Consider the following 24,938-nt stretch of genomic DNA (forward strand, 5'->3'; position numbering starts at 1 on the left):
ACAGAGATTTTTTAAAAAATATTATGATTCAACCACAGCTGATTCAGGATTATACTTCATTACCTCAGGATTTCAAACAGCTTATTTCTACATCTTTGTTATGATTCAAAAAGCCATCTGCAGATGTAATAAAAAGAAAGGAAAAAATTAAACAAACAAACAAAAATCATGGTCAGTGTCTTAAAGCTGAATAAAAAAACCAAAACAAAAAAACAGTTTCCATAACTCTCCCACCCTCTCTGTAATTTTTAGCCAAACAGATAGTCCCATCCCAAATTCACATCATTGGGTGAGCTAATGTTGTTGTGTTTGGCTGGTCGGGATGCTCAAACAAAGGTGCCAAAAAACCAATAGCAAGGCAGTGCAATCCAGTGGAATATATCCAAATATCCATGTAATCTCCATTACAGAAACTGCCAATTTAATGGGGTTTAACAGGGGAGGAGCAAGCTAAAACGATGGCAGATATGACCTACAAATTCATAAGTATGGCCGGATAGAGACCGGCATCTGAAATATTGATGACGACCTGCCTGCTCCTCCTCGGGCTGGTTTAATTTATTAATTCCCTGAATGTAGTCCACATTCTGCTACACTCATGTCACCAAGCTGCTTTGATGAAAGCCTGTGGAGCTGCTGTGCAACTAGGAGTGATGTTCTTCAGCTGTGTTACCCAATGCGTCTCTGCACAGCTAATGGAAAACAGCGTGGAGAGACCAATAAAGAGATCTATGTTGATTTTGCATCAATTAATCCTGCTTTCCAACGCAGCTGTATAATGGGTGCCAGTTTTACAGAGGGTCACTGATTTCATGCATGAGAGAGGGTGATGCCCTCTGCTTGAGTGGAGTGGCATGCTGACCTTTTCAGTCTCACTCTCACTGATTGCAGGACCACTGGGGACAATCACGGCACACGTCAGGAGCTTGAGCAAGGACAAAGGAGAGGGCAGAGCATAGCGGAGCAGGTGACATTCACTGGAACAGGGCCAGCGTTAAGCGCACTTCATGTGATGAATGATTCAGAGGATATGCCTTATAATCTAACTGTTACAGGACTTTTACCATCATGATGCTTCTTACCAATTAAAAAAATTGTTACGAGTTACACTCAGGGTCCGAAATTTACTTTGTAGCCCACCAGCCAAGGTGGATGATAGATGACAACATTTTTTTTACAAGTGGATTTTACAGATATGAGAGACAAATCAAAAATACTGTAAGCATGTAAAGAATTGTATTGTTTTATTATTTATTAAATATATTTATTTGCCAGATAGTCCATTTAGAATTAATTTTCAGATTATTCATTTATTACAACAAAACTAGGTCACAACTAAATTTGTATTTTAAACTACATGCTGTCATATGAACTATAGTGGTCGACTGATATGTCGCAGAGGACGATAAATCTGTCAATATTCAGATTGCATATCAGAGCTGCGGCAGACGTGTTTGAGCTCATAACGTTAAAGTGCTTGCCTGTTTTATCCTCCCTCTCTGATAAAAAAGGTAAATATCAATAAAACTAATATCATATACCATCAGCAAATATGCGCATATCTCGTTTAAACAGATGTAATAAACCAACCTCACACAACTTCACCAGATCCAGCAGCCATCATTTATTTACCTCTAAAGCATGTATTCCATCAGCCTCTCCTCAGCAGTTCCCTGTCAATTTTACTTTCTTTTCTAAAGATAAAAGGCAAATATCAATAAAACTTCTATTATATACCATTTGTAAATATGCAGGTATCTCATTTCAACAGATAATTCAGTAATTCAGAGACCTCATGAAAACGTCTCGGTTACTGACGTAACCTCCGTTCCCTGATGGAGGGAACGAGACGTTGTGTTGCTGAGTTGACACTAGGGGTCGCTCTTGCGGAGCACGGCCATCTCTGATTTTGAGAAAAGGCCAATGAGAATTGGCGTGTGGAATTTGCATACCACTCCCCCGGACATACGGGTATAAAAGGAGTGACGCTGCAAATACACATCAGGTATCGCATTGAGGAGCCGAGCCAAAGACCCGGCGCTTTCAGCGGATGGTTCAGTATTGTGGCTAGCGGGAACACAACGTCTCATTCCCTCCATCAGGGAGCGGAGGTTACGTCAGTAACCGAGACGTTCCCCGTCTGTCACTCAGTCGACGTTGTGTCGCTGAGTTGACACTAGGGGTCCCATGGAAAACGCCACAGAGCTGAACCGAGTTACGCAGACAAGCGGTGCGAGACGGGCAAACCTCTGTGTGCCTCGTAGCCAGCGCAGCAAGCCGTCCCATAACTACCCCCAACACACTGGCAGGCATGAAGCGGTCCCCTGCACCTAGGGGGAACAGCTAACTGCTCAGAAATTTAAGGACTGGCTGGCCCAGCCGGGGCCTTCTCTCTATTTTTCTCCCCTGTAAAAGGAACGCAATCGTTCGGCTGGGGGCCAATTATAAATGGTCCAAGCTGGGGGGTGTCCCTCCAAAGAGGAGGACACCGCGGAGACCACACCCGGCCCCGAGGGGGGGGGGGTTAGGTGGAATACACACACGGTCTTACCAGCCAGCAGTGGAAGCACATCGTGTGGAACGGTGCCGTGGTAGACCCTACCCAAAGGTGGGGAGGGGTTACTACAAACACGGCGACCCGGGGCTGAGGACACTCTGTCCAAGGAAGACGTGGTTTGCCGGTAGGGAAACCATTTTGCGGGATATACGTCACACGGGGTTGCCGAAGGGGGCAACCAGCACATGTGGAGCACTTACCTCAGTACGGGTACTCAGGAGTTACCCGAGTGGTCTGCTTACCAGCTCCGAGTGCAGTTCCCTGAGTCCCAGGGCTGCCCATCTCAGGGGCGCTTTGAAGCCTTCTTAGGGTTCTTGGCGGTGAGGCGGGGGGCGTCGCCGTCCTGCGGGTAGCTCCACGCCGGGGCCGGCCCCGAGGGGCGGGCTGTGGCGGAGCTGGTGTTGGTACCGCAGGGGGACGTGCTGGGCAATGAGCAGACGGGGTGCGGGGCCTGTAGCTCCGCCTGGGCAGGATATGCTGTATAGCCTCCGTCTGCCTCCTTACCGTTGTAAACTGCCGGGCGAAGTCTCCGAGTGTGGGAGCTCAGCCGAGTCTTCAGCGTCAGACATGACAAACCCGCTCTCCGATGCCGCGATCGAAATCTCATCGTCGTCAGGCGCTCCGAACGTGATCGCGGGTCCGCTATGAAGCGAGCCGGCAACCACGCCCCAGCGCTCGGTTGGAGCATACGAGCGTGGCGGGGAGTGGGAGGTCCGTGGGGTTGTACCCGGCAGAGAGGCTCCCACTGAGGTCCCCATATCGCCCCCAGCGCTAGCCGACACCGCCTCATACCCGTAGGTAGAAGGACGGAGTCGGGGAGCGGCTGGGGTGCCCCGCGCTCTTACGGGTGCAAGGCGCAACCGCAGCGTAGCCATGGGCATGCTCTCGCAGTGAGAGCATGAACCATCCACGAACGCTGACTCTGCGTGGGTAGCACCCAGTCACAAGAGGCAACGATCGTGGCCATCAGACGGGGAGAAAGAACGACCGCAACCAGGAAACACACAGAAACGGAAAGACATCTTGAAAAAGACGCTTCACCGTTTGTGCCACTCTTTTAATGTTTTTTAATATATATATATATATATATATATATATATATATATATATATATATATATATACGAGTATAAATGTATATATAAACGAAGTTATTCACTCCGTAACTCTTATCAGCTGCTGAAGCCCAGGGGTGTATGCTCAGCACAACGTAGTATGCGAGGGGGAGGACCGCTGGAAAGCGCCGTAAAGCCAACAGCTTGCAGAGATGACTGGAACAGCAGAGGAGTTCAGCTCTATGACTGCTCTCTCGGCTCCGAAAAAGATATCTGATGTGTATTTGCAGCGTCACTCCTTTTATACCCGTATGTCCGGGGGAGTGGCATGCAAAGTCCACACGCCAATTCTCATTGGCCTTTTCTCAAAATCAGAGATGGCCGTGCTCCGCAAGAGCGACCCCTAGTCACAAGCACAGCACAAGCACAGCAGCTTATGCAATACTCGTTCCCTCCTCTCAGGGAACCGAGGTTACGTTAGTAACCGAGTCGTTCCCTATCGAGAGGTCTCTCCTATTGCGTAAGTAGTTTACGCTATGGGAACACCCTGCAAAACGCCGTGCGTGCTGACTTCGCTCTATAAAGCCAGAGGCAGATGCCTGAGCCTTAAAGCAAAGTGATTATTCCACGAGCCGGCCAACGGCGAGCTATATAATGGGATAACACAGAGCCTTTGCCCCAAGGCGAGCTCATTGTACAAACACAAGCACATATCTTATGTACTGAGTTTTCTATGTACTGGTACGCATAAAAAATCCTCTAAGTCGGTCAGAGACGGACCTTATAAGGGAGGAGACAATGCCCAGCATATACATACTCTATTCCATTCTATAGTCAGGCTGATAGAATGTTGGAATGTAATGAGCGGACCTGTAGGTTATAAAACCTGATAAATGTCGAAGGCGAGGCCCAGCCTGCCGCCGCACAAATATCTTCAATGGGTATCCCACTCGACCACACCCACGAGGAGGCTATGCTCCTCGTAGAGTGAGCTCTGACGCCTAAGGGGCATTGAAGGCCCTTGGCTTCATAAGCCAGCGCTATAGCATCCACTATCCAGCGCGATATTCTTCGCTTTGAAACTGCAAGACCTTTAGTGCGGCCGCCAAAGCATACGAATAATTGTTCCGTCTGTCTGAACAGGGCAGAACGTTCCAAATATACTCTGAGCGCCCTGACGGGGCAGAGTAAATTAGCGTCACTTTCGTCTGCTGGGGACGATAGCGCTGCCAGAGATATCACCTGTACTCTGAAGGGTGTAGAGAGCACTTTAGGAATATACCCGTGCTTTGGCCTAAGGACAACTCTGCAGTCGTTAGGTCCAAATTCCAGGCAAGCAGCGCTTGATGACAGCGCGTGCAGGTCGCCCACTCTCTTGACTGAAGCGAGTGCCAGCAAGAGCACGGTTTTGAGCGAGAGCTGTTTAAGGTGCACGGTTCGGAGAGGTTCGAACGGGGCACCCTTGAGTGCATCCAGGACCGTGGCCAGGTCCCAGATCGGCACCGGGGGGGGGAGGGGGGTTCATCCTCCTAGCGCCTCTTAGGAAACGAATGATTAGATCGTTTTTCCCTAATGAATGTCCTTTATCAGGATTGTGTGACGCCGCTATGGCAGCCACACAGACTGAGCATGGAGGGTGTGCGGCCCGCCTCCAGCAGCTCCTGCAAAAAGGCGAGTACACTTGGTATCTCGCACGATTTGGGGTTCAAGCTTGGTATCACACCAGTCGCTGAACACTTTCCACTTTTGGGCATATAAGCGCCTCGTAGAGGGCGCTCGCGCCTCAGTGATGGTTCTCAAAACTCCACTGGGGAGGTTCTCGGGAACCCGTTGAAGGGCCATGCACGGAGGGCCCACAGATCGGGGCGGGGATGAAAAATCATCACGTTGGCCTGCCTGAGGAGGTCTAGCCTCAACGTAATCGGCCATGGGGCAGATTGCATCATCTGTATCAGTTCTGGAAACCACGTCTGGTTTTTCCAGAGTGGGGCTACCAGGAGCACTGCACATTTCACTTCCCTGATCCGACTGATGACCTGAGGTAGCATCGCGATCGGGGGAAAAGCATACAAGGGACGGCTCGGCCAGACCTGGGCAAGCGCGTCCGTGCTTTTTGAAAAGAAAAGGGGGCAGTGCGCATTTTCCCTGGAGGCGAAGAGGTCGACCCCTGCCTCGCCAAAGGTTTGCCATAACCACTGGGCCGTCAGGGGGTGGAGAGACCATTCCCCTGGGAGAACTTTGTCTCTGGATATCATGTCCGCCCCGGTTCAGGGCGCCTGGCACATGCGCTGCTCTTAGCGAGCGCAGGTGGTGCTGCGACCATAGGATGAGCTCCCTGGCCATAGAGTGCAGGGAGCTCGACCTGAGTCCACCCTGGCGATTTATATACGAAACTACCGTCATGTTGTCCGTTCGGACCAGGACGTGTTCGTTTTTCAGGTACGGAAGCAGGGCTCTGAGAGCCAAAGCGACCGCTTTCATTTCCATACAGTTTATGTGTAGGCGCTTTTCTGGGTTTGACCAAAAGCCGGAGACAGGCCTGCCCTCGTAAAGGGCCCCCCCATCCTATTTTGGAGGCATCTGTCGTGATCATTTTTCTCTGCATATTCACGCCCAAACTCATGCCAGTTTGATACCAGTTGATGGCTTTCCAGGGCGTCAGGGCTTTTATACAGCCGTGATTTGCTCTGATCAAAAAGTGGCCCGAGCGCCACGCGTGAGTGGGGACAGGGCTCTTGAGCCAGCGCTGGAGAGGACGCATGTGCAACAATCCTAGCTGGAGTACAGCTGATGCCGAGACCATGAGACCGAGCATTCTTTGAAATCGTTTGACGGGGGCGTGCGCGCCCGTTCTGAATGATGTTGCAAGGCGTCGAATAGAGCGCTCGCGCTCTGATGAGAGGCGCGCTGTCATCTGCACTGAGTCTAGCACTATTCCCAGAAAAGAGATATTCTGGCTGGGGGATAGCACGCTCTTTGCAAAATTGATTCTCAGACCCAGGCATTCTAGATGGCTGATAATCCAAGATCTGTGCGTCGTTAACTGATCCTCTGATTGTGCTATGATTAGCCAATCGTCGAGGTAATTCAGTATTCGCACTCCCCGCTGTCTCAGGGGGGAAAGTGCCACATCCATACATTTTGTGAATGTACGGGGGGCCAATGATAGGCCGAATGGTAGTACTGTGTACTGGTATGACTTTCCCTCGAAGGCGAATCTCAGAAAAGGCCTGTGATGAGGCGCTATCGGAATGTGAAAGTAAGCGTCTTTCAAATCCACTGATAGAAACCAATCCTCAGGGCGAACTTGCGCGAGGATATGTTTGGTCATTAACATTCTGAACGAGCGAATCATTAAAGCTTTGTTCAGATGTCTGAGATCTAGGATGGGGCGGAGGCCACCGTCCTTTTTCGGGACGAGAAAATAGCGGCTATAAAAACCCGCCTCGCTCAAAGAGGGAGGAACAGTTTCTATAGCGCCCTTCTCTATCAGTTTGAGCACCTCGGTGCGTAGAACATGTGACACATCTTTCCTCACTTTCGTCTCGACCACCCCTGAAAAGCGGGGCGTTCTGTGAGCGAATTGAAGTGAGTAACCGTGTTTTATTATGTTCAAAACCCATTTCGGCATGTCAGGGATTTTTTTCCAGGCTTCTGCTCGCACAGATATGGGCTGAATGCTGGCTGGGGGCGTGACGCAGTGACGTATGGGCCCCACCGGCAAATTGCCTTGTGCTAACACAGAGTCTATAGCTCTCAGAGGCGCAGGTGCGCTCTGTCGGGGGGCCTGCCGTGTTGAGTGCCGAGTGCAGGGGTGCATGTGAGAGTACAGGCACGCGCGCTATCTCCGAGATGCTCGCAGCATGAGTCGGAGAGATGCTTGAAACTGTATGAACAGAGTTTTGTGGTGGGGGTGCATACATCGTAATAGGCACGCGCGCCAAATTCATAAAGCTTCCCGCATTTAGCGGGGAGTTTCTTGGCTCACGCATTGCATCTGTGATGCTTGTGGCATGAGATAGAGAGCTGTTTGGAACTGTATGGGCAGCGCTTATGGGTGGGGGTGCATATACTGTAGTAGGCACGCGCACCACTTCCATAAAATTTTCCGCTCGCGGCGGGGATTTCTTGGCTATGCATACAGTGTTTGTGTGTAGGGGTGCGTGCAGTACAGCAAGCACGCGCGCTACATTTATAGCATTTCCCGTTTTTACTGGGGAAGTGTTTATAACTGTGGGAACAGTGCTTGTGTGTAGTGGTGCATACATGACAATAGGCACATGATCTACATTTCTGGGACGTCCAGCCTGAACTGGGGAGGTATTTGGCACTGTTTGGACAGTACTGATATGTGGGAATGCGCACTTTAGTGTGGACATGTGAACCCTTAGTGACACAGGCAGAAAATTATACTTTTCGTGATTTCTGTGTGTCGCCGTAAAAACGGCGTTTGATTGCAGGTGAGCGAGTTCTTTGACTGGCCCATTGACTGCTGTATAGACATTTCCAGCCGCCTGTAAGGGGACTGGGTAATGTTTTACGTGTTTGAGAGAGAGTGGTCCGGCTTTTGCGAGACACGTACTCTCTCTTTTTCTTCCTATTGCTAGGAAGACTTACGAGGCTCCGGGTTCAGTGTGATCTTGGGCCGAGGACCTCGTTGCTCATGCGGCTTTCTTCGGCCAGCGGAACGCGAGCGGCGTCGAGCGTCCTTTTCAGGTCTGCTCCTTGGCTGGGAGACGGGAGGCGCCGCCTTGGCTCGCTGCTGCTGCTGAGGCGGTTTCTGAGATGAGCTGGAGCGCTTGGGCAGGAAGTGATGCATAGCCTGCGAATCCTTCCGGGCCTCAGTGAAGCGCTCAGCGAATTCTTTCACCGCCGGTCCGAACAGGCCGCTCGGAGTGATAGGCGCATCAAGGAATGGCACCTTATCCGTGTCCTTCATCTCCGTTAGCGTCAACCACAGATGGCGCTCAAGGACGGTCAAGTTAGCCATAGCCCAGCCGATGGATTGGGCGGTGGCCTTTGTGGCTCGCAGGGCTACGTCCGTGGCGCTGCGCAGGTCCTTGAAGGCCTCAGGTTCAGGTCCAGACTCATCCATGGTGCGGAGAAGTTTGGCCTGATAGACTTGTAAAACCGCCATTGAGTGAAGCGCTGATGCAGCTTGGCCGGCGGCGGCGTATGCGCGACCGGCGAGAGCTGACGTGGATCTGCAGGGCTTCGAGGGATGAGAAGCTTTGGCCTTCCATCCAGCAGTGGAGGGTGGGCACAGATGGTTGGCCACGGCCTCCTCGAGGGGCGGAGTTGCCTTGTAGCCTCTTTCTCTCGCGCCGTCCACTGAAGAGAGCGAGGAAGAAAAAGAAGGCTTTAGGTGAGCAGAGTGCAGGGCTTTCCACGACTTCGTGAGTTCGTTGTGGACTTCGGGGAAGAAAGGAGAGGGTCTCTGTTGGGGGGCCTGCCGGCGCCCCTGCAGGAACCACTCGTCCAGCCGGCTGCGGGCGGGTTCTTCTGGAGAAGACCAGTCGAGCCCGAGGTCTTCCACGGCCTTGGACAGGATATGGACGATCTCAGAGTCCATGCTGGTGCCCGCGCTCGTGTCCGCTGATGTCGATGGCGCGGGGTCGAACGAGCCCGGCCAGTCGTCGGATGCAGCGTTAATAGAAAGGCTGTCATCCTTTTCATCGTCGTCCCCTGGCGTGCCAAACGAGACGAGACCCACCGCTCGTTGGAGGGGTGCAGGTCCGCTCTCGTGAAATGGACTGGCGGCGAGGAGATCTCTGGTAGCGGTGACGCACGTGGGGGCTGGGCCGGCATGACGTCACCGAAGTCTACGTGTTCCGGCAGCCTCTGTGAGCGGCGCTTTTTCTTGCGCGGCTCGAACAGAGGTGGCAGCACGGTGGAAGCAGGCTCGTTTGCGGCGAAAGCGGCAAAGCGAGCGCGCAGCTCGGCGAGGCCCAGGGAGTCGCATTCGGGGCATCCGCCCTGAATGAGTGCAGCTTCTGCGTGGTCCGGTCCCAGGCAGCGCGTGCAAATGACGTGCCGATCTCCGTCAGGAAGAGGGCCTCTGCACGAGGCGCAGGCTGAAGACATTTGAAACAACGCCTTGAAAAATTGCTCTTTTACTTTAAAAAGCGTCGTGGGGGCGAGCGCTTGCAGTAAAGGATATGCGATGCGCGCCGGATGGCGTAGCAGAAGGCTTCGAAGGCGGCTGAAGGCGCCGGCGTCCTCTTAGCAGTCCTGCTGTAGGCTTTTCGACGGCGAAAGACTCCAACAATCCGGAGGATCCAGCGAAGACAAGGTCTTCGCTGAAGGAGATTAAATCTAAAGGAACTCGCATGACGGGGTGCCCATTATATAGCCTGGCTATGCTAATTTCGGCGGGCTATGAGCGCGCGAACGCGAGGCGTTCAGAGTCGCCCCGTCATTGGTTCGAGCAGTTGCCGCAGCACAGCCAATGACCGAGCTGCCTCGCTCATTACTGTCTGCTGTGCAGCTGCAATGCGTTTTACATAAACACTTCAATATTTCTTGAGAAACGGAGTTTTCCCAAAGCGTAAGCTACTTACGCAATAGGAGAGACCTCTCGATAGGGAACTGCACTTTCCAGCACTTGAGCCTTTTAAATAATTGCTGTTTGTAAGTTCTCCGAGTGTCTGAACTGGATGTTGGTCAAAAGACGATGGCAGAAAAGAATTGTATGCGTTTCTCAACTTCAGATAATGCTGACTGTTGCAATTGGACTGATGCATGGTTTTCTCAGGCTCTTTAAGCTGTTGGTGTTTATGCAAAAGAGAAAGGAGCAACTTTTGATTTGAGAATTGTGTTTCGGAACATAAATTACGTAACGTGGAGGGATTGTCCACACGGTCAAAAAACATCTGCAATTTTAATGGTAAAAGACAAAAAAATGCTACAGTAAAAAAAAAAATTTAATTGGCTAATGGGAAGTTACCTTAAAATATACATGTGGAGCGGAGGGGGGCGGGGCCGGATCGGAATATTGCGCGCCCGGACCCAATCGGCCTGATGAGGTGCGCGAGGGATAAAGGCGGCAGGTGACGATTGTTCAAGAGAGAGAGAATTACGGGCATGTCCGCATGTGTGTTTGTTTATGTTGTGTTTTAAGTTTCTTATTAAATTATTATTTATTTTGACAAGCCGGTTCTCGCCTCCTCCTTGCCCTTCCTTTAACTGTTCTACATTGGTGCCGAAAGCCGGGAAGGAGGAGGGATGGCCGTCGCAGAGTCCTCGACACTGCCGTCCACCCAGGGGAGCGACGCTGCCATCGAGACATATCCAGCTGCAGACCCGCACCACCACCAGTTTCAGAACCCCAGCGCCAGAACCTGAAGTGAGGGGCGGAGTTATTGACAATGAGACAAGCATGGCAGAGAGCATGGTGAGTTGTGTAACGTTTTTGACATCATGTTGTGAAAAATTATCGCATATATTAAGTTCAGCGTTTATCTGCTAAATATTTAATTTGTGCATAACTTTATCATCTTAATGAAGCTTGAATATGTTGTCATACTTTACTGTATTAAAAAAAAAATTCTACGGATGTTCGATAAATTTTTGCGTGTTGTAAATGAGCCTTGCGGTGACGTTTTGAAGACATCTTGTGAAGGTGTTAAAGTGTTTGTTCCACGTTCCTCTGTTATATGCATCGTTTGTGAGTTAATGTTACCTTATAGTTGAGGTTTTTTTTTTACATTGAGATTATTGTGTGGTGCTTTCATCTCTTGTAGAGACATTTCGAATGAATGAAGACCACAAGGAAAAGGCCCGCAACAATCTCCTGGAACAGTCAGAAGCTTCCAGAGAGCCCTTTCTATTTCATTTTGTGTTCAGGGATGACATGGAGTTATTTTAGCAAGAATGTAAGGACAAAATGGGCCTGAGAGTGAATTCCTCATTTGATACATTTTAAGTTTAATTTATACAGGATTGTCATGATAAAATGGGCCTAGGGGTGAATTGGTCATTTGCTGTATATATTTTTATTGTTTCTTTCAAAATTATGCAGAATTTTCTCTCTTTTTTAGTTTTTGACATGTTTTATTTTACATAAAGAAAAATGCATGCTGCACATGTTCTTCTGAAATAAAGTATATTTTATATAAAATGCCCATAAGTTTCAAGCATTTTTTTTCACCATCATGATCAGGAAGTAACTCTCATAATACAATGAAACGGATAACTATATACAATTATATTACACAAGATCAATGTTTTAAAATGCTTATTGTACTGTACCTTAAATAATCATTATAACATACGTATAAAGTATGATGTTTCGTTTGTAATAAAAGCAAAGTACTCTCCAAAACGTTAGGTGGCGCTACTCGGTTTAGAACGTAAGCTCCGCCCCTCACTTCAGGTTCTGGCGCTGGGGTTCTGAAACTGGGGTTCTGAAACTGGGGGTGCTGCAGGTCTGCATCTGGATACCATTGCTGCCATCTGCCCGGTGACGGAGTAACCCCACCGCCCGGATGCGGGGTACGGCCGTCGTCCGCGGGGCAAGTGGGGACTGGATACCCCGACCGCCTGGAGCGAGGGAGCCGCTGCCGGGGGCAGAGGAGTGCCCTGCCGTCCCCAGAGACGCGGAGGGGTCGAGGGAAGAAACTCTCCGACCGCCCGGAGCGGTAGAGCCGCTGCCAGGGGCGGAGGAGTGTCCCCATTTGCCGCCAGAAAAGCGGAGGCGCGTTCTGCCCGCTGGGGGACGACGGTTTCACTCCGGTTCACCCGGGGGTGGAGCGGCTGTCGTCCGCCTGAGTGTGAAGGAGTGTTCGAGGACCACGCGACGGTACATCAGAGAACCGGTGAGTGAGCGTTTTCTCTCTCTCTCTCCCTTTCGCACCGTGTTGGCCTTTTCCCTCGCCTATTTTGTTGTTGTTTTTCCCCTCCTGTCTCCTCCCAGGGTGAGGAAGGCGGGGATGACCACGCGGGACGCGAGATACACCCCGCCCCAGGGATGGGGGGGGTGCACGTCATGCCGGTGGCACCCCGGCCTGAGATAACGCCGGGAGGAGTGTGGAGCGGAGGGGGGCGGGGCCGGGTCGGAATATCGAGCGCCCGGTCCCCAATCGGCCTGATGAGGCTGCGAGGGATAAAGGCGGCCGGTGACGATTGTTCGAGAGAGAGAGAATTACGGGCATGTCCGCATGTGTGTTTGTTTATGTTGTGTTTTAAGTTTCTTATTAAATTATTATTTATGTTGACAAGCCGGTTCTCGCCGCCTCCTTGCCCTTCCTTTAACTGTTCTACAATACAGTAATGTACTTAAAAAGACAATGAATGTAATTTTACAGTAAAATTATGTAGAAACTTTTAAATCTAAAAAGTATAATTTATGATCTTACAGTATAATTAACAGTAAAATGTACACTCACCTAAAGAATTATTAGGAACACCATACTAATACTGTGTTTGACCCCCTTTCGCCTTCAGAACTGCCTTAATTCTACATGGCATTGATTCAACAAGGTGCTGAAAGCATTCTTTAGAAATGTTGGCCCATATTGATAGGATAGCATCTTGCAGTTGATGGAGATTTGTGGGATGCACATCCAGGGCACGAAGCTCCCGTTCCACCACATCCCAAAGATGCTCTATTGGGTTGAGATCTGGTGACTGTGGGGGCCATTTTAGTACAGTGAACTCATTGTCATGTTCAAGAAACCAATTTGAAATGATTCGAGCTTTGTGACATGGTGCACTATCCTGTTGGAAGTAGCCATCAGAGGATGGGTACATGGTGGCCATAAAGGGATGGACATGGTCAGAAACAATGCTCAGGTAGGCCATGGCATTTAAACGATGCCCAATTGGCACTAAGGGGCCTAAAGTGTGCCAAGAAAACATCCCCCACACCATTACACCACCACCACCAGCCTGCACAGTGGTAACAAGGCATGATGGATCCATGTTCTCATTCTGTTTACGCCAAATTCTGACTCTACCATCTGAATGTCTCAACAGAAATCAAGACTCATCAGACCAGGCAACATTTTTCCAGTCTTCAACTGTCCAATTTTGGTGAGGTCTTGCAAATTGTAGCCTCTTTTTCCAATTTGTAGTGGAGATGAGTGGTACCCGGTGGGGTCTTCTGCTGTTGTAGCCCATCCGCCTCAAGGTTGTGCGTGTTGTGGCTTCACAAATGCTTTGCTGCATACCTCGGTTATAACGAGTGGTTATTTCAGGCAAAGTTGCTCTTCTATCAGCTTGAATCAGTCGGCCCATTCTCCTCTGACCTCTAGCATCAACAAGGAATTTTCGCCCACAGGACTGCCGCATACTGCATGTTTTTCCCTTTTCACACCATTCTTTGTAAACCCTAGAAATGGTTGTGCGTGAAAATCCCAGTAACTGAGCAGATTGTGAAATACTCCGGCCCGTCTGGCACCAACAACCATGCCACGCTCAAAATTGCTTAAATCACCTTTCTTTCCCATTCTGACATTCAGTTTGGAGTTCAGGAGATTGTCTTGACCAGGACCACACCCCTAAATGCATTGAAGCAACTGCCATGTGATTATCTAATCAACCAATTGCATTAATGAGAAATTGAACAGGTGTTCCTAATAATCCTTTAGGTGAGTGTATATCATGTTTAACAAGAGTACATGTACTTTTTACGGTAAATTATTGTTAAAATTACGCTAAAAAATAATTCCCTGCCTCACCCATCACATTTCATTATATTTTAGGGGAATAGTTTGGTTTCTTATTTTTAATATCACTTTTCTACCTTGGGGTGTTCTGTGTTATATTTTATGTAGTTTAGTTAATGTGTATTGGATTATTTTAATTTCACGTGTTACACTGATGTTAAATGTCTCAACATGTTTATTGGTCATTGCTCCTAGAAGGGCCACTATTGATGAAATTCATGTTATCATGTGTCTTTCAGTAATTTCTACAGTGAGTAATAATACATTATAAAGTGAAAAGCAGATTTTTACAGTTTCAGAAGATTTAAGTATTAAGTTTAAATAATTTAATAATATAAACCAGGGGTCGGCAACCTTTTTGACAGTGCGCCATTTTTTTTTTCCCCTAGTTAATGGCTGTCACAGAGCATCTTAAATACTTAGGTACTAAATGAGTTACAGTTAATGTCACAAATTTGGTTATTTGATTACTGATCATGAAATTTTATGAATCTTAAATATCTTATATTATGTCCTACTACATTTTCAAAATCACACAGAGGGGTAATTACTAGCACGCAATCAACAGCGCAAATGTAGCAGGTTTTTCGCACCTGTATTCAGTCTACATCTTGATGTAATCCTTCATCATGATCATGCAGTGTTTTCATCAGCTGAATCGGAGACTAAACACTATTAGTGTGTGACGAGATTCACGCTGCATGCAAGCCATTTGCACATCACAAGCAGATTACTATTTAGCCATTTTTGGTGAATCACACCTACACAATCCTAAAACTTTATTTCCAGGTTTAATTTATATTTTGATTAAACTCAGATTTTTATGTTTTCTCTTTTTATCTAATTTTGAGTGCGACTGGTTAAAAGGAGGGTGTACCGGTTGCTGGGTTGGAAATCTCAAGGATTCATAGTGGTATTTTCCTTATTACATTACGTGTTCTTCTGAAAGCATTAAGACACAAATGAAACACAGAAAGTAGGTTGTCATCCACGCAGCCTTACAGAACCGCATTTATTTGTGTGATAAAACGAACATGAATCGCTGCCAGCTTGTGATGTGTGAATGGCTTGCACACACTGCACGAGTCTGTTAGGTATACTGCAGTGTCATCATATTTTAACGTTTTGCTTTGTCTCCCATTCAGCTCATGAAAACATTGTGTGATAATGAGGAAGGGTTACATCAAGATGTAGATTGGAATTCAGGTGAGGAAATTCATTTAATAAAATAGTCTGCCACTCTGCGTACCATGTTTAATATTTCCTGCATAATTAAACAGCACGGTACACATTTTCTAATATGTCAGTTACGTGTAACAGCAGAGTAAGAAATGCAGCAGACACACCCTACTGAAGTTTCCACCTCCAGAAAAGCCGGTCGTTAAGTGACTCAAAGCGATTATTAAACTGCTTATGGCTGCTATTTAATTAAATAAATATGTAGTCTCTATGAAGTGAATTAGCGCTCTGCTCGTGGTAATCTGCAACAAACAGAGTGCGTGAATGTGAGCCAAGGAGCTCGTAAGAGCAGATGGCTTCAACACAATACTGGCTCCACACAAACAAGCACATGAGCGCAGTATCCCTACTGCTAACAGAGACTTTTGATGAGCTGCGGGACTAGATAATGAGGGCCATTCTATGTAAACACCAGCAACATTACTGACTGAAGACTTACAGAACCCCCTTGAAAACAGCTAAACTAGGTCCAGGGATTAGAAGTAATAAAACACCCACATAAAACCCGCAACAACCCACAATAAGTGATGTATTTGCACGGACAACAAAATACCCGACCAGTAGCCCGTGATAGAGAATGCACAGATGAAGTTGGTTCTTTGCTAAAGAGATGTCGCCCTGCACAACTGTTGAAAAGCCATCTGCACAATTTTTTTTCAGTTTCATAAACATTTCTAGTTAAAATAAATAAATAAATAAAGTTCAAACTTTGAAATCAAGCTGCCTTTCATTATTGTGTAGGATACTGCTTAAAGAAAATTACCCTATAGTACCACCTAGCATCCAACCAGCTGTAATATTGGTGTTAGTCGGTTTGAACGTGAACACCAGTGTGAAAATTATGAAACCGTGGCAAGTCTAGTAAAGTCTAGGCTATATCTAGCCTTGAATAAGTCTTTCATGCAAACTGTCAAATCACAAAATGACATACTTGTAACTGAAAATACATTGTGTAGGCCTTATGAAAGATACATGTTCACAAAAGATCATCCAGTGATGGCTAGAATATAATCTGTCATTTGATAATGGAGTGGTGGTGGTGTAGTGGTCTAAAGCACATAACTGGTAATCAGATGGTCGCTGGTTCGATCCCCACAGCCACCACCATTGTGAGTGCAAGGCACTTAACTCCAGGTTGCTCCGGGGGGATTGTCCCTGTAATAAGGGCTCTGTAAGTCGCTTTGGATAAAAGTGTCTGCCAAATGCATAAATGTAAATGTGATAATAATTTGGGTTGAACTTAATGGAAAACTATGCGACTTGCACTCCATGGCGTACCTTTGTAGAAAATAGATAATTGTTTTGAATTTTAGAATGCGCCATTACGCGTCTAGTGTGCGACCACCTTTAATTTATCCTGCCGCTCACACTTTACCTAAATTGTGTTGGGAAATATGTCTTTTATTATGCAACAGGCAACCCTATTTAAATATGAAAAAAAATATATAATATATATATATATTATATATAAAAAAAAAAAAAATCATATTTAAATAGGGCTGCCCGTATATATATATATTTATAACGTCTAAGTCTACTTAAACTTTTAGTAAAGTTTTTTTTGCACCAAAACAGTTATAATTTAGTCATATATTATTATTTTCTGACCCTCTGTCAAAAACACTCTGTTTTGGCCTAAGGCCCACTGTTTTGACTGGCTTACATTGTGCAACCCCACGAATACAACATTATTTGAAACTCCATTGGAATAGAATAAACAATCTCCACAACATTATAAAACTAAATTTCAGGTTTTACACATGATGCACATCCAACACATTACATCCAAATATATTTAACTGTTCACTCAAACACAGCAGCACCTTAAACTATCAAAATGTCATGATATTCGAAATATTCATGAATTAAATGGTTTACTGACAGTTTTTCGATTGGGTCCAAGGGTTTTAACTGCCCTTTCCTTCTTTACAAAGAATGAATCGTATTGTGACTGATTCGCAAGCAATCCAAGCTAATACGAGCAGAAAACAGGTCCTTGATGAAATGTTCAAAAGTAACACACAAATGATTTAACAGGTCAAAGCAGAGATGCTGATCTTCATAGCCATGACATCTTGCATCTCCATGTCTGTTTAAATACAGGACAGCATGCAGTTCCCTCAACCAGCGGAAGAGTAGTTGAAAAGAGTAGAACAGATGCATTTTCAAAATATGCACTTGCCTTATACCGCACAAAAATGTGCCGCACATCACAGTAAACTCATCAAAACGATCAAAGATGTCAATCTAGTGAATAAACGTGCACACTAAAGGCGTTTACATGGCCTTGCACATTGTCAGCTTATTAAGCATAATTGGTGTAAGACCATGCATGTAAACTTGCTCACTATGAATATTGTGATGATACAAAATTATGTTTACATTTTACAAATTAAAAAAATAGTGCTGAGGAGAAGAAAAAAAAAAAAACTTATCCTGGAACCATTTATACTCGAAATAGCAAGACACAGAATGGGAGTCTCATTTTGCACACAAGGGTGTGACATTGTAAAAGTGGGTATTGATGTCTCGACATAGGGGCAGCCTTGTGCTGAATTGGTCCTTGTGATCCACAAATTCTAAATTTAGCAGATTGGTTTAAATAAATGCTCTTTCTTCTAAGGAGGGAGTTTTGAGTTCTCAAACTTACATTATGGGTTTATATTAGAATGACCTCTTAGATGTCAAAAGAAAAATTTACATTTGATGTCATGACCCCTTTAAAGTTCAGTTGCAACAGCAACAATGACAAAGTTGGTAAATTCCTTATTTTGGTCAATAATAATAATAATAATAATAATAATAACAACTGTGGAGTATGTAGAAAATGACTATTATTATTACTACTATTATTATTTTTATTGTTTTTCAGTTTTTACATTACATTACTTTTTAAATGTACTTGGCAAAAATGGCTGTTTGGGTTAAAAGAATAACTTTTGTCTGGCAAGATTCTCCATAAAAAAAATTAAAAACATTCCATACAGGCCCTCTGACACAGGCTGTGCTAAAGCAAATATCTGACCTGCAGGAAACCAGATGACTTTTTCACTAAGCTGGCTTGTTTGGAACTTCCTGCCCCGACTGATGTGGAAAACAGGGGGATAACTTGGCCAAGGCCTGTTAGAGCTCCAAACATCCCTTCTCCCCTGCCACATCATATGCTCACTACCCTGCATACTTTCCCTTCTCATTCTCTTGAGATTAATGCAAGCAGGGAAGGGAAAGCAAAGATAAGCTCTCTTTTACACAGTCAATCCTAACCCTAAAATTCTGCAAAAGGAATGTTCACTAGGGAAAGGATTTCAACAAGGAAACAAATGCATATGAAAAATGTGTGCTAGTACAGACAGGTTATATGCACAGTCTGCAGGAAAGCACTGGTGAGGAAGGTGTAAACAAACATTAGGCTTTATTTAATAATCACAAATACTGTATGTGTTTGATGTAGAACAGGCTATATTTAAAGAGATAGTTCATCCTTTTCTCACCCTCAAGTCCTTCCAAACCCATATGACATATTTCTTCTGTGGAACACAAAAGGCTAAATGTTAGCTTCAGACACCATTTGCATTCAAACTCTGACATCACTGTTTACAGATATGAGCCATTGCTCTAAGATGTATTAATAGGGACTTCTAATAATTCTAATCATAATGCATCATAGGCCTATTTTATTAAATGGACAGTGCAAATCATAATTTCCAATCAAATTCACTGAAACATTAAAAATGAAATTTTTTTAGAGCATGAATACTATTAAAGGCATTTTAAAAAGTATTTTTTTGTTACTCAAGGGAACCACGGTGGCTCCAAAATTATGCAGAGTTTTACATTAATTCTACTCAAAACCACATTTCAAAGTTTATTACAATAAGAAAAATGTTAGGTATAAATTTGAAAAACAAATGGCTCAACCAAGATAAACAATATGGCAGGCAATATTGAATAAACTACTGAAAAACTAGGCACATTATCTGAAATTGGAAAGATCTGTCCTCCGAGGAGCCTTTTTCTCCTTCACACTCAAGGTGACCATCTCTGCTGAATACTAACCATCCAAAGCTGGGACATAGAGGCTTCATTGAGATATTTAAAGGGTATGGTGGTGAACTGGGACCCTATAGCCATTTGTTGGCATGGAGAGATGCACTCTTTCGATAGACAATCTCTTTACACAAGCCTACAGGATGTTTATATTATGAACTTAGATGATATAGGATGTAGAAATATAGCATGACAAGTTTATTTTTTTATAATGAATAATTCCCACTGAGCCATCATAAAAAAGTACCTATATTATTGGTCAACCAATATAGGTTTTTCCAAGGCCGATGCGGATACAAATATCTAGAGAACAGGAATGCACAAGGACCTATATAAATGCCGATAAACAGTAGAATTTAACAACAGCAAATGCACAAGATTTCTAAAGTGAAACAAATGCTTCTTTTTAATGCAATGTTTTATTGAATTTGCATAAACTTAATAAAAAAAAGTTTTTTTTTTTTAAATGTGTTGACCATCCATTGGTAGATTTTGGGACTGACACAAGGGAATGATAACACTTCTGATAATGCTTCTGTTAATTGGTCAAGGGAATACGGTCATCGGCCGATGCAATAAACCACAAAATAGCCCAATACTGGCAGTAGGGCTGCAACTAATGATTATTTTGATAATCGATTAATATAATGATTATTAGAACACATTTTTTTTACTATTCTGCGATTATTGCAACAATTCATCATTAGCGCTTAACTGATTATTCAGCTTGTGTCCGGACTTAAAATGTTGTATTAAACATTCTTACTAACAACAAAGAGGACAAAAATCATACTTCTAAATGACATTTACTGAAATAAAGGGGGAAAACACTTTTTTATTTTAATTCAGTTAAGAAATTCACTGTAAAAAACCTATTGTTGTCAAGTGTTTGTCTTGTTTTCCATTTATAGTATAAAAATCCTTAAAACATGATAAATTTACTTGAGAAGCAACATATAAAATATTTAGACTTGCTTTAAGAGGCTGTATCTTAAAATAAGTGTATTTTTTTCGCTTAGTTATACTTGTAATATATGTATATTCAAGATCTAATCTCTAAAAGAACATCTAAATATCTTATATGCTGCTCCTCAGGTGAATGCATCTTTTTTTAAAGGATTTTTTGATATTTTAATATTATATTCAACATTCTCAGATAAAAAAAATGTCTTCAGCAGTACAGCTGCTAAAGAGAAATGCATGTTTTTTTAAATTAGTTTTAGATATTTTTATTGGAAAACAAGCCAAAACAAAAACAAATCATAAACATATTTTGTTTCAGTACATAATGGGGCAAAGACTACCTCTCTGTTCACTTCAATCCATCCTTAACTTGCAAAAAAGCAAACTCTCTCTTATTAATAAAGCTGCGTATTGCCAATTCTCTTCACGATAAGAAATGCACAGTGACATATTTTATGATTCAATAAGTCATGAGTCATCGCGTTATAATCTAGCTTTAGCAAGTGCGGGCTAGAGGGACGAGCGTCCCTGTGACAGAGTGTGTATCAGCCGGATGCAGTTTCAATTTCTCCCCCTTTGATCGGGACATTCACGCAACTCAGAAGTGCTGACCACACAGATAAATCCCAGAGTTGGAGTTGACCTGCTTCCATATTATTTGAACTTTAATAAAGCTATAATGCATTAAAACTGTATTTAAGATGTGACACCAGGGTGTTTCCTTAAAGAGCTCCGATTCCACTTATTCCACAATGAGAGTGCTTCTGTATTTACTTATTTTGTATTTTTTTATAATTCCCTTGTACTTTGCAATCTACATAAGCTGAAGCTGTGAAAGTTTAGAGTACATCTGGACTGCGAGCGGTGTAATTCTTCCTCTCCTCAGACAGGCGCGACGCAGTGATGTTCTCGCGCGGCATTGTCACAGTTTAATGTGATCTCATTTTACGTTAAATGAGATCAAACGACTATTCGACAATGAAAATGCTCGTCATACATTTTTTATTGTCAACGTTGTCGATAACGTAGACTAATCGTTTCAGCCTTAACTGGCAGATTAATTGGCCTTGCCAAATATATCGGTCTAACACTAGCTAGGATATTTTACTTTTAAAAAAGCAGGTAGAAATTAACATTATATTAATTTTCTCCATTTCAAATAATTACCACCTTCCAGCTCCTTGTACTGTGGAAAAGGCAGACTTAATTTCAATAGCATTGCTTATCAAAAACATTCTCCAGTGCAAGTGAAAAAGTGTCTCAAATGTCTCTCCATTTCATTTACAGGGAAAAATGTATCGAAGTATAGTTCATAAGTGGACTTAAAAACTTTCATTAAAATAAATTGCCTAATGTTGATTATAATGGGGGGTATTTTGAATGAGGGAGACTATAGTAATTACAGAAATCTCAGAAAACTGTGGGGAAAAAAATTATAATGTTATTATTGTTTTTTTCCATAACTATACTTCATTGCATATGAACACAATTTAATTGGAAATCAGCTTTTTGACTTGGTGTTATTGGCAAAATGCATTATCATTCGATCGCTAATTACAAAGTCACTAGCAAATATAGTTTAGTCACTAGTAGAGAACTCTGTGTGCCTGAATTCAATCCACAATGATAAAATATCCTAACACATCACACATCCGATAAGATATGCACAGCAGACCACTCTCGGTTTATCTCAAACTCTTATCACATACCCAGAAAGTAGACACAGTCTCCATAACACTTAAGGGGTGCGCAGGACAAGTAGAAGAATTCCACCTTGAAGCGTTTGGGAGCGCAAAGTCAAAACCATGAGACAAATAACTAAACTAACTGTTGGCTCCAAATTGCACACTTGTATGTCTAGTTCATGACCCTTAGTTTGCAATATAGAATATGTAACAATAATCAATTAAAGCCAAGATTTAATGCTGACTATTAGACATTAAGATCATCCAACACACTCTCACGGTGAAATCGTACTGATTCATATGACTTTTCTAAATTTGGCTAATTTGTATGATATCATGCGATTACACTCATCTGAATTCCTACAACTATCACTACAGCCAATGACATCACTGGACATCATTTCCATCTATCGTTTCCATCTATGACAGAAGCAACTATTACTTGCTTCTGTCACACACAACAGCTTCCTATCATGTTTACACACTTTATTGATGCGTTAAGTTTAGATAGGGGGTTTGGGTTAGGGCGTAATATTAATAAAAGTTTGTCCTTATGCCTTGTGAGCAGAACTCGCGCTGACTTCTGCATTAAACATCCAGGAATTTGCACATGAAGTCATACGAGTTTATGCGAACAACATCGTGTGAGACAATATGAATAGCCAACTCGTACATTATGTAGGACTTTTCATGAGATTGTGTTGGATCTTCAGAGAATTATGCCAGAATAATACTATTTATTGTCAGTAACTGAAGAAAAAGGACTGCACTGGCAATTAAAGATCAGCTTAAAGTTAACCTGAGAATGAGAAAATTTGCATTAACATCACTTATTAACTTGAGACCAGGACTGTAAAGATATCATGTTGAGGCTTGTAGCAAATCAGTACCTATTTTCTCTGACTGAGGAAGTATATAATATGTTAAATGCTGGTATAAGACAGCCTGTAATAAAAAGGAGAAATTGCTCTTCATGCAGTCAGAGTCAGTAGGTCACAAGGCCTGGCAAAAGAGAAACAAATCAAGAGGAACCTGGTAACACTCATAAATTCAGCTATGTTGATGTGCTTATTTCTTCAGAAAGTACCCTGTTCAGCCCAGACTGCAATTACTAATGATTTTTTAGGGGAAAAAAGTTCTTAAAATCTTTGAGGAGAGTACTTTTGACAAATATTGTACCCTCGCATGAGATGATCAGAAGTCTACAAAAGCCATGTAGAAAAGGAAGTCCCGCCTAACAGGTAAAAGAGCCAATCATCTTTTAGATACTGACGTCACTTATCAGTCAACTCAAGCCTGAAAATTAGCACTTTTGTAACTATGAGATATCTGGAAATTTTGCACTCAATCTTCCAGAATTATATTTAATCCTATTAAGTTTGAAATATAATCCTATTATAAATTGTTGAGTAGAGACAGAGGACTTCACTGCCTGAGCACTGAAAAGCTGTCAGACCAGGTGACAAAATTAATGTTGAGCATGTATACTTATTCTACAGCAAGTCTGAAAATCTAATCAACCCTAAAATGCTACTAACTTGAGTAAATAGGGACTGCATGAGCTAGATAAATTGAGGAAGCATCAGAACTACAAAGTCACTAAAGGACACATTTTGTCAGGAACTATGGACAGCTAACAAATTAAATGGCAGACAGAGCTGTGGAAAGGTAATTACGGTGTTAACCGCAAGCAGGTTTGCTTGTTTTTAGAATAAACAAAAAAGTACAAGCCACCTATAATGCACATAGAAACCTGTTGCACAGGCCAGATATTGTTATATCAAAGTGTGCCATTGCACCAGATGAGCTTATCATTTGTTTATAAAACACATAAACTGACACATTGTAGTTTCCAAGCTAAACTCAAGCTAATATCAAGGTATTTAAAGGTTCGAAATCATGAACAGGAAGTTATAGAGATAGTCAGGAATAGGTCTATACTGTATATTACATATATTTAAAAAATTTTTGTAATAGAGAAAGCAACTTTTTTGTAACTGGGCCAGGACTTCGCCCATCCTTAATGAAAATTGATAAGGGGACACGGCCACTGCTGGGAGTGAGGTTACACCCAACAAGTCTGTGAATTCTTAGCAAAAAATTATATTTATGACAAAAGTGACCATTCAGTTTGAATATAAAATGGAACCAAGTACCAAGCTAAGTAGCTGACATAACAGATTATACTCAAGATAGACTACATACTGGCCTGTTTTGTGCTGGATTAAATGACACCATACTCCATAATTCCACAACAATTAAACAGCAAAGTTTAACATTCAACCAATTGTCCATCATTTCAACCGATTTAATGGGAAGAAATGGGAGAAAAAATGAAATGGGGTGTAAGCCAAAGCATTAAAAAGCTGGATTGTATTGTGTAAACAAAAATAGTGTATGGGTGTGCAAACCCATAAGCAGAATCTTGACACTTAACTGATACCGTCATGTCCTCTATTTTAACTATAACGACCAGTTAATCAGGTGAACATAGGAAGTGAAGCTCTGAACTTGCTAGAGGATGACAACAATTCACAAAAACCGATCAAAAATATATTTGATTCACTCTCAAACACAGTTACACTGTAGCACATCTACAGTACGTTGAGGCTTTCGGTCAATCAAACGAGCTCAATATCCGAAACAACGCCCGTCTTTCGTAATTCGAACTGACTGAGTGGCATCTTCTCTACATTTGTAATAATAATGTTTTAAGCGTTACTCAA

General features: G+C 43.7%; 1 protein-coding gene across 2 annotated transcripts in view; it reads right to left on the reverse strand.

Annotated features, from left to right (window-relative positions):
* LOC127654988 (ras-related protein Ral-B-like) overlaps positions 1-24,938 on the reverse strand; it is a 32,106-nt gene that overhangs the window by 6,889 nt on the left and 279 nt on the right. The gene's annotated exons all lie outside the window — the stretch shown is intronic.

This window comes from Xyrauchen texanus, chromosome 14, assembly GCF_025860055.1.
Source record: "Xyrauchen texanus isolate HMW12.3.18 chromosome 14, RBS_HiC_50CHRs, whole genome shotgun sequence".
In the NCBI taxonomy this organism is placed as follows: domain Eukaryota; kingdom Metazoa; phylum Chordata; class Actinopteri; order Cypriniformes; family Catostomidae; genus Xyrauchen; species Xyrauchen texanus.